Here is an 8307-nt window from a genome sequence, read left to right as displayed (position 1 = left end):
CGGGACTCTATACACCCAAGCAGGGCATCGCAAGACCATCCTGCTCACAGACTGGACAGCCATCAGCTCCACTGTCTAAGGGAACTGACATGTTCACCTGAGACTCGGAGCCATATTCCATCTACCCACTGATCCACACAGCAGGGCAGAGCAGTTCCAGGCTGACCCCAAGTGAGACACCCCACACCTGTGACAACACACACCATGTGACACAATTAAGAGATGAAGGACACAAAACATGGACGAGACAAAGGACGTGACACAGACCGGAACTGCTCTGCCCGGCAAATGGGAATCCCATGATAAAAAGTAAGCTCTTCCTTTGATGCGTCCCAATAACCTGTCACAGGATACCCCTTTCACCGGACTCATTTCAAAAATCCCTCCAGGCCAGGCACAGACTTGCACCCACTCCCAACCCCTCTCTGGGTCTTTGCCCTGCACTTATCTTTCCGAGAGCAGGGGATGCCAATCCAGCTTTGATGCAGAGGAGGAGCACCTGGGCTGCCTCAGAGGTTCCTGCCACCTGCCATCGTCAGACTACTCGGAGTCAACTGCGAGAAAGAAAACCAGACACCATATCTGAGTAGTGTGACACGTGGCCCCAGCCCCCAGGATCCCTCTACTCACTGTCACCGAGGCAGGTCCTCGGGTTGCTGACTCTGACCAGTCTTGGACAATGTGCTGTCATCTCCTGGGATACATGAGCAAGAGATAAACAAAATTAGACAGCATCTCTACAGCTGCTGTGGATTCCTGCTCCTCCTGCTGCCTCCCCGACTCACCTCCAATGCTCATCGGCTCCCAAAGGTTAGCTGGATGGCACCTGCAATCCAAAAAGCTCAGTGCTTCATTGCTGATCTTTTCAATACTCGGAGATTACCTACAAGGACAGCTCCAGAGAACCAAACTGTGTCCGTCACCTCACTGTGAGTTGGCTTCGGCCATCTGAGGCTGCCTACATCTCCTGCAAAAAAACCGAGAGGCAAGTGTGAGTAGTTAGATACTGTCCAAGAGTTTGCTGCTCCCATGGCAGTTTCTGTCTGACACCCCTTGACTGTGACCTCTTACAGGCAGGGTCCCTGTCACGTTGGACTGCACGTTAGAAGTCTGTGCACTGCCTGTAGAACAAAAAAACAAGTATGTACACAGATTCACCACAAATACACCACCTCCAAAAGAGCAGCTAGTTTTGCCCTGCAGTCACTGCTCACCTTGCTCACCGGGCTCACCTTCCCTCTGGTGCCTATCGTCTGCTGGGCTGAGGGCTCTGCATCTTAAAAAAAACCCCAAAAAACCAAAACTAAACCAAGAAACCATCCAAATGATCAAGTAAACCTAGGGCCAAAAGTCATGTCTTGGCTCTGACCTCACATGACAACCCACCTTCTGACTGTGCTCCTCCAGCCTCCTCTGTTCATCTCTGCTTTACATCCAGCCTCTCTGATGCTGCAAAGAAATGAGTTAGCAAAGTCAGCCATATAGACAGGGCAACATTAACTGCTGTGCAATTCTAATTTCTCCTTAGACAAGCCCTCTGGGGTCCAAAGACAGCCTGCACAAACAAACACTGACCTAACTTTAAGGGCCCTGCCGTACCGCTCCCATTGGCCCTGGACAAGCCCACTCTCGTTACTGCACACACGCTGCAGGCAGGGGCTGCCTCCAGGAGGACCAGAGAACTGCTGTCCTGAGTGGCTGAGCCTATCACAGGGTAAATGGAAAGTCTCCTTTCTACTCCACCTACCCCCAAGTCTACACTGCAGGGCAGAGCAGTTCCAGGCCCAACACAAACTCCAAGGACACATTTCCAGACAAGTGCTGTGGTGCAACGAGGAGAGAGAACTCTGAGAAAGGAATGACGCCAAAATGGATGTGCTGCCGCACGAGAAGACGGAGGATACGGCGAGACTGAACGGAGGAGGCTCTGAGGAGCCTGAAAACACACTCTAACAGAATGGCCTGGGACAAGAACTGCCTTCAAAATTGCTAAGATGGATGGGAGACAATGCTATGTTCAGAATCTTCTTAGATTCTCACAAGTCCTAGGTGGGATGACAAGGGATGACTGCACGGCACAGCCACTGATACAACCTGTAAGGAGGCTGTAAAAGACACCTGACCTGACACTTCTCAGATGCAATTCTGATGCACGTCCAAGCTAGTGAGCCAAAGAATGGATAGTATGGGCACTGGGTTGGGCAGTGCAAAGGTTCAAGACCCTAGGAATGATGCCTTGACATCTCAGATAATAACTTTGAGGGCAGAAAGCAAAGACACGGTGATTATGAAGTGTAAGACACGAAACACAGACCGGACAAAGGACATGACACAAACCTGAATGGCTCTGCCCTGCACATCCTACTCCACTGATGAAAAGTAAACTGCTCCTCCTATGTGTGCCAAGGGCCTGTTAGGGCAGACCCTTTGCCCTCTGCTCACTTGAAAATCCCTCCCTCCTAACCATAAAACTGGACCCAGCTCTCATCCCCTCTCCAGGTGGGAGTCCTCCACTTATCTTTCCCATAGTCGGGGATGTGAATCCATCTTCGATGCAAAGGAAGGACGCCTGGCTGGCTCACAGGGTCGTGCAATCCCTGACTCGGTCGCTACGAGAAAGAAAACCGAAACTGACGCAAGAGTCCAGAAGCACGTGGGTGATAACCCCGCAATTGGCTACTCACCCTCCCCTGAGCTGAGAGGTTCTCAGGCCACTGGCTCTGACCCGAGTTGGAGGCTGCTGCCGTCACCATCTGCTGTACCTGGGTGAGTGAGAAAAAAAGTTACATGGTGTTTCTGAAAGTAAGGGAGACCCCAGGACCTCCTCATTACCTCCCTGACTCAACCTGAATGCTCCTTCTCTGCCAAAGGCAGGCCGGATGGCACCCGCAACTGGAAAAGGTCAAGCCTTAATTGATGAGCCTCGTAGTACTAGGGGGATTACTCACCAGGACAGCTGAAGACCATCACACCTAATTGGCAGGTGGCTCCAGCCCTCTGAGGCTGCACACATTCTCTGCAAAGTAAAAAAGCCAAAAGGAAATGTACACACTGAGATACTGCCTGAAAGGATGGCTTTCCTGTGGGAGCTCCTACCTACCTCTCCTGGACCTCTTACCGACAGGGTCCCTGAAGCATTGGACTGTCTGTTAGAAGGTGGCAGAACCCCTGGAAAACACAAGAAACAAAGCACGTGCACAGATTCACCACAACACCTGTAAAAGACCATCTAGTCCTGTCCCGGAGTCAATGCTCACCTTGCTCACCAGTACTCACCCAGATCACCTCCCCTCCAGTGCCTAGAGCCTCCTGGGACCAGGGCTCTGTATCTGAAAACAAATAAAAACCAAACCAAACCAACAAAATCCTTAACACATCAAATAAATGTGGAGCTAAAAGCCACATCTTTGTGCTGATGTCAGGTGATGACCCACCTTCTTGCTCTGCTCCTCTGGCCTCTTTTCTGTTCAACTCTGCTTTACACCCTGTCCTTCTGACATGGTAAAGAAACCCTAACCAAAGTCACCCAGACAGATAGGGAGAGCTGAAAGAGTCTCCCTTCTCTTTTGGCAAACCACCCAGGGTCACTGCCTGCAGCCAAAGACTGCAGTTGTAATCACACGGAATATCTGGGTAAATGAGAGGAAAACTTAAGTGGCACATCTGAAAAGTCAGTGGATGCCTTCACAGGCATTTAGGGGGCTCCTGGACACTGCTTTCCACCCATACTACCTTCAAAACACCCCTGGCAATTCCTAAGCTGGCACCCCAGCCCTCGCTCCATCTCTGGGCTGTAACCCCCCACTGACTACTTGCAAACCTGGGTGTCTGTAGCCATCTTCAACACAGAGTAGCTTCACCTCAGGACCAGATAACACTGGTGAAAAAATGCCAAGCTGCAGTTCAGATGATCGGGAGATCCCAAAAGATGGAAGGCTCCTAAGGAAAAGAAAAAAAGATAACAAATTACAAAAGCACCTTACCAACACAGCACACAAAATTATTAAATTTAAAAACCCTGCATTTGAGTATAATCCTCTTCATTGCCATATATAGCTCTGCTTCTTTGGATGCCAAAGCTGATGCTTCAATAAAGCAGAAATAGCTTGAGAAGTCCCATTCAATAAAAGAACAGGAGAGCTCTTATCCCATTGAAGCCTGGCTGCTGAATGACCTCCCTGGGCAAAGGCTGGGGTTAATATACCCCTGGCCGTGCCCACCTCCCTTCCTGTGAGGCCCCGGGGGAAAAAGAGTAGCCCAATCCAAGACGGCATAAAGGCTCTGGGAGCAGCAGCACCTGGTTTGCATCTCTGACTTAAAATCAGGATAGGTAAAGAGCCTGACGGAGAAAAGGACTCCTAACGTGAGCAGGTATTATAGTTCGTATTGGATTTAGGGTTGGTATTGGATTCGGGCAGGGGCTGGAGCGGAGGGACTGGAGTAGAATAGCGGGAGTTGGAGCGGCGGGGGCTGGAGCGGAATGGGGGGAGCGGGGCGGCGGCGGCGGGAGCGGCGCGGCGGCGGGGGCTGGGGCGGAGCGGCGGCGGCGGCGGCTGGGGCGGCGCGGCGTGGCCGCGTCCTACCTGCGGGACAAGGGTGAGCCTGGCGGTACCGGAACGAGGCGCGGAGGGGGCCGCAAGGAGCCCCGGAGCTGCCGGGACCCTCCCGCGGTGCTGGGCTGAGCTCCCGGGGTGCTTCGCGATGGGGGATGTGGAGTGAGGTAATAATGAGAATCAGGAAGTGCTTCCACGGACCCACGCCCGGTTCGGTGGCTGTGCCGAGGTTTGAACCGGGAAAGAGCCGCTGTCCTGCGGTGAGGACCGGGGAAAATAGCCTTACAATGAGAGTGGAGAGCTCTGCACAGAGGAAATAAAACTCGCTGGGTTTAGTAGCTAAAATATCAGGGGAAATTACTGTCTGGTTACAGCAGTAAGCTTCCCACAGCAGTTTCAGGCGCCTGCCTTTGGAGACCAGCCCCAAAGTAGAAACTCCTCTCGACTGCTCCTGAGAGAGGCAATTGGAACTTTAGGTGCTCAAGAAAGCGATTTCCTCTCCTAAGTCCTGGTTCACCTGCCCGAGCACCTACAGTGTTTATATTCCACCTCACTCTCTGCTTTGCACGTCTGTATCAATAAAAGAAACTTCCAAGGTCTTCCTCCAGTCTGAGCTGCATCTTTGCACCCCCACACTCTCCCACCTGTTCACGTGCGCTGCTCCCCTCTCCTGCGCTGCTTCCTGGAACAGGGCTCATCCCTCGGCACCTTCCTCGAGCGATAATCCGGGTACATCAGGTGCTTCCCCCAGCCCCTGCGAGATGCTCTCACCATCACTGCTTGAGAGATTCCCTGGAATCGACTGCTCCCCTGCAGAAGCTCCCTATAAAAAGGGCCCCACGGAGCACGGCCCGCCCCTTGTCACCCTCACTGCCCACACCTGGGGCTGTCCCGCCTCTTTGTCAGCCTCACTGCCCACACCTGGGGCTGTCCCGCATGGGAGGGGAGAGAAGGACGGGTGGAGCCACAGGCGGGCGCGCGGGGAGAGGAGGCGGGGCGAGGCGGGGCGAGCCGGGGGGGTGGGGTCGGGTCGGCGCGAGCAGGAGGGAGGGGCAGGTGCCCGCTCCGCTTCGCTGTGGGCTCTGGGGTTCTTTTGGGCTGGTTTTGGGGGACTGCGCACACCCTCCCCTGGTCACAGCCCCGCCCCAGCTCGCTGCGCCCAGCTGCATTCCCCGTACCCCTTGCTCAGCTCCGCGGGGATTTGTGCCTCCTCTGAAGGTGGCAAATGTCTACAAAGCGAGTCGGGAAGCCAGAGAGCTGCAGCCCCCGGGCCCCGCCGCGGCTTCCCCGCCGTCACCCGGCACGTCCTGCACCGCAGCACCGCTCCCGCTGCCGCCCTCGAACACAAGGAACAAACCCCGTGCCCCCAGCACAGGCCGGTCCCTCCCCGGCAGCCTCGGCAGCGCCGGGAGCGGCCGGAGCCCCCAAGGACGGGCGGGGCGCGCCGGGAGGGGCCGCGCGGGGCGGGGGCGGGTCCCGCGGCTGCGACCCGGCGGGGAAGGGACCCCCGGGCCGGCCCCGTCCGGCACCGCCGCTGGCCCTGCTCGGCCACCGCCCCTCGCCCACAGTTTTAACATTAGAGAGCCAAGTTTAATCCAGAGCCTGCAAGCTCCCACGTGCAGGAGATTTCCATAGACTTGTTGTTTTTCTCTTTTTAATGACCACGTTGCTAAAGTCAGGGAAATACAATCAACATTCCCTAAGCACCATCACTTCTACATCCACCTGTGATCGGGGCCGAAGGGCAGCAGCCTCCCAGCTCCCTCCCGGGGGGTTCCTGGGATACCTTTCCCGTTGCCAGCGGGGTCCCCCAGGGTGCTGATCATGATCTCGGACGGATCCCCCCCCCCGCGGGGCGGGGACGGGAGCGGGGCGGGAGCGGGGCGGGAGCGGAGCGGAGCGGAACGGGGCTAGCGGGCGGCGCGGCGTGAGCGCCTGGGGTCCTCACGCTCCGCCGCACGCCGCGGCCTAGCGCCGCCCACGAAACTGCCGCCCGCACCCGGCGCCGCCGAGCGCCCCGCCCTGTCCCCACAGCGGGAAGCGGCGCGGCGAGACGGCGCTGCGGGCGCGGGGCGGGGGTCCGGGTCGCGGCCGAGGTCAGGCAACTGGAAAAACGCCTCTCTGAGGCGAGGGGGCCTCTCGCCGCCATCTTCAGTGTGGCCTCGGCTAAGTTCCGGTCCTGGCGGCGCCATCTTGAGTGTGGCGTCGGAGCGAATTTCCGGGCCGCAACCGCCATCTTTAGTGTGGTCGTTCCGGTCCTTGCGACGCCATCTTTACTGTGGGCTGGGCGGACTTCCGGGACGGGGCCTTGGAGGACTTTCGGTCGCTCTCTACTTCCGGTGACCGAGTTTACCCAAATTAGCGTCCCTCCTCTCTAATTTCTGCGCTTTCACCCCAAAAAATCTTCATGTTATTCCCCCCACGCACACCCCGGGAGAGACGGGAGACCGCGAGTCCCGCCCTGCCGCCGGAACCGGCCCTTAACTCGAGCAGGGAGCGCTGCGCCGGCACGAGAGCTACTGCGCATGCGTCGCCGGTCCCGCTCCTGCCTGCCCTTGCTTACCACGTGATCGCCGGCGTCTTGCCAACGACTGCGCACGCGCCGGCGTCGCCACCTTGGCTTCCCCCCCACCCCGCCTCCCGACCGCCCGGCTTCGCTTTCTTACTGCGGCTCCCCCTCCACTTTTTCGGCTCCCTGGGGTTCCCTCAGCACATTTTGGGGTCCCCTTCTCACAGTTTAGGGGTGATGGCCCCGCAATTTACGGTTCGAGGGGGGGGAGGAGAGGAAACTGGGTGCCCAAGAAGGGGTTTCTTTTTTTTTCTTTTTTTTTTTTTTCTCCTTTATTTCATTTTCATTTTATTTCCTTTTTAGTTTTTTTGCCCCTTTTTTTTTAATTTTCTTTTGTTTTTTATATTTCCTTTTTTATTTCGTTTATTTTTTATTCTCTTTATTTTTCATTTTCTCGCCCAGTGCTCCCCAACAACCCTCAGTAACACCCAGTGCTCCCCAGTGCACCCCAGTAACACCCAGTGCTCCTCAACAACCCCCAGTAACACCCAGTGCTCCCCAGTAAACACCCAGTGCTCCCAAACAACCCCCAGTAACACCCAGTGCTCCCCAAAAATTGACCCAAAACAGACCCAAATCACCCCAAAAGCTGACCCAAAACTGACCCCAAAACCTGACCCCAATCATCCCAAAAGCTGACCCAAAACTGACCCCAATCATCCCAAAAGCTGACCCAAAACTGACCCAAATCACCCCAAACAATGACCCCAAACTGACCCCAAAAACTGACCCAAATCATCCCAAAAACTGACCCAAAACTCTGCATTTATTTGGCATCATTTCCTCTCAAAAACAACATCTACGATTTAGTTGATTGCTAAAGCCATCATTTTAAAATCATCTCAGGAATCAAAAGGGACTGGAAAACACACAGAAATCATTCCTGCACCCACCAAATCATTAGGAATTGGAACCCGATTCCCTCATCTCTCTCCTTGTTCTTCTTGGCTGGAAAACCTGATGAGAGACACAGCAAGCAAAGCAGAGGGACTGCACTCCCAGCTTTTCTTACCTGCAGGCACACAGCACAGCACGTGGGACATAAAAGCCAAGGGTTAGTCCTGCCAGAGGTGTCCGGCACACACACGGCAACCGAAGGGAAAGAGGGAGCCTGGGAACACAGAGTAAAAGACACTTTAATTAGGACTACACCGAGCACTAGCCAGGGCATTCACACAGCTTCAC

The 8307-nt window shown here is 55.3% G+C and overlaps 2 long non-coding RNA genes across 2 annotated transcripts; both read right to left on the bottom strand.

Moving 5' to 3' along the window:
* Positions 1–781: 781 nt before the first annotated feature.
* LOC135401900 (uncharacterized) lies at positions 782–2940 on the bottom strand. The gene is made up of 6 exons (XR_010424963.1): positions 1748–2940; positions 1387–1570; positions 1215–1276; positions 1065–1121; positions 924–967; positions 782–826 (listed from the first exon to the last, which is right to left on the bottom strand). It is a non-coding gene; the product is annotated as an uncharacterized LOC135401900 (long non-coding RNA).
* LOC135401899 (uncharacterized) lies at positions 2937–4453 on the bottom strand. The gene is made up of 4 exons (XR_010424962.1): positions 3821–4453; positions 3258–3329; positions 3101–3168; positions 2937–3016 (listed from the first exon to the last, which is right to left on the bottom strand). It is a non-coding gene; the product is annotated as an uncharacterized LOC135401899 (long non-coding RNA).
* Between the last annotated feature and the right edge of the window lie 3854 nt (positions 4454–8307).

Source organism: Pseudopipra pipra, chromosome 23, assembly GCF_036250125.1.
Source record: "Pseudopipra pipra isolate bDixPip1 chromosome 23, bDixPip1.hap1, whole genome shotgun sequence".
Lineage (NCBI taxonomy): Eukaryota > Metazoa > Chordata > Aves > Passeriformes > Pipridae > Pseudopipra > Pseudopipra pipra.
Note: the sequence above shows the minus strand (reverse complement) of the source record. Positions and strands in the feature narration are given on the sequence as shown.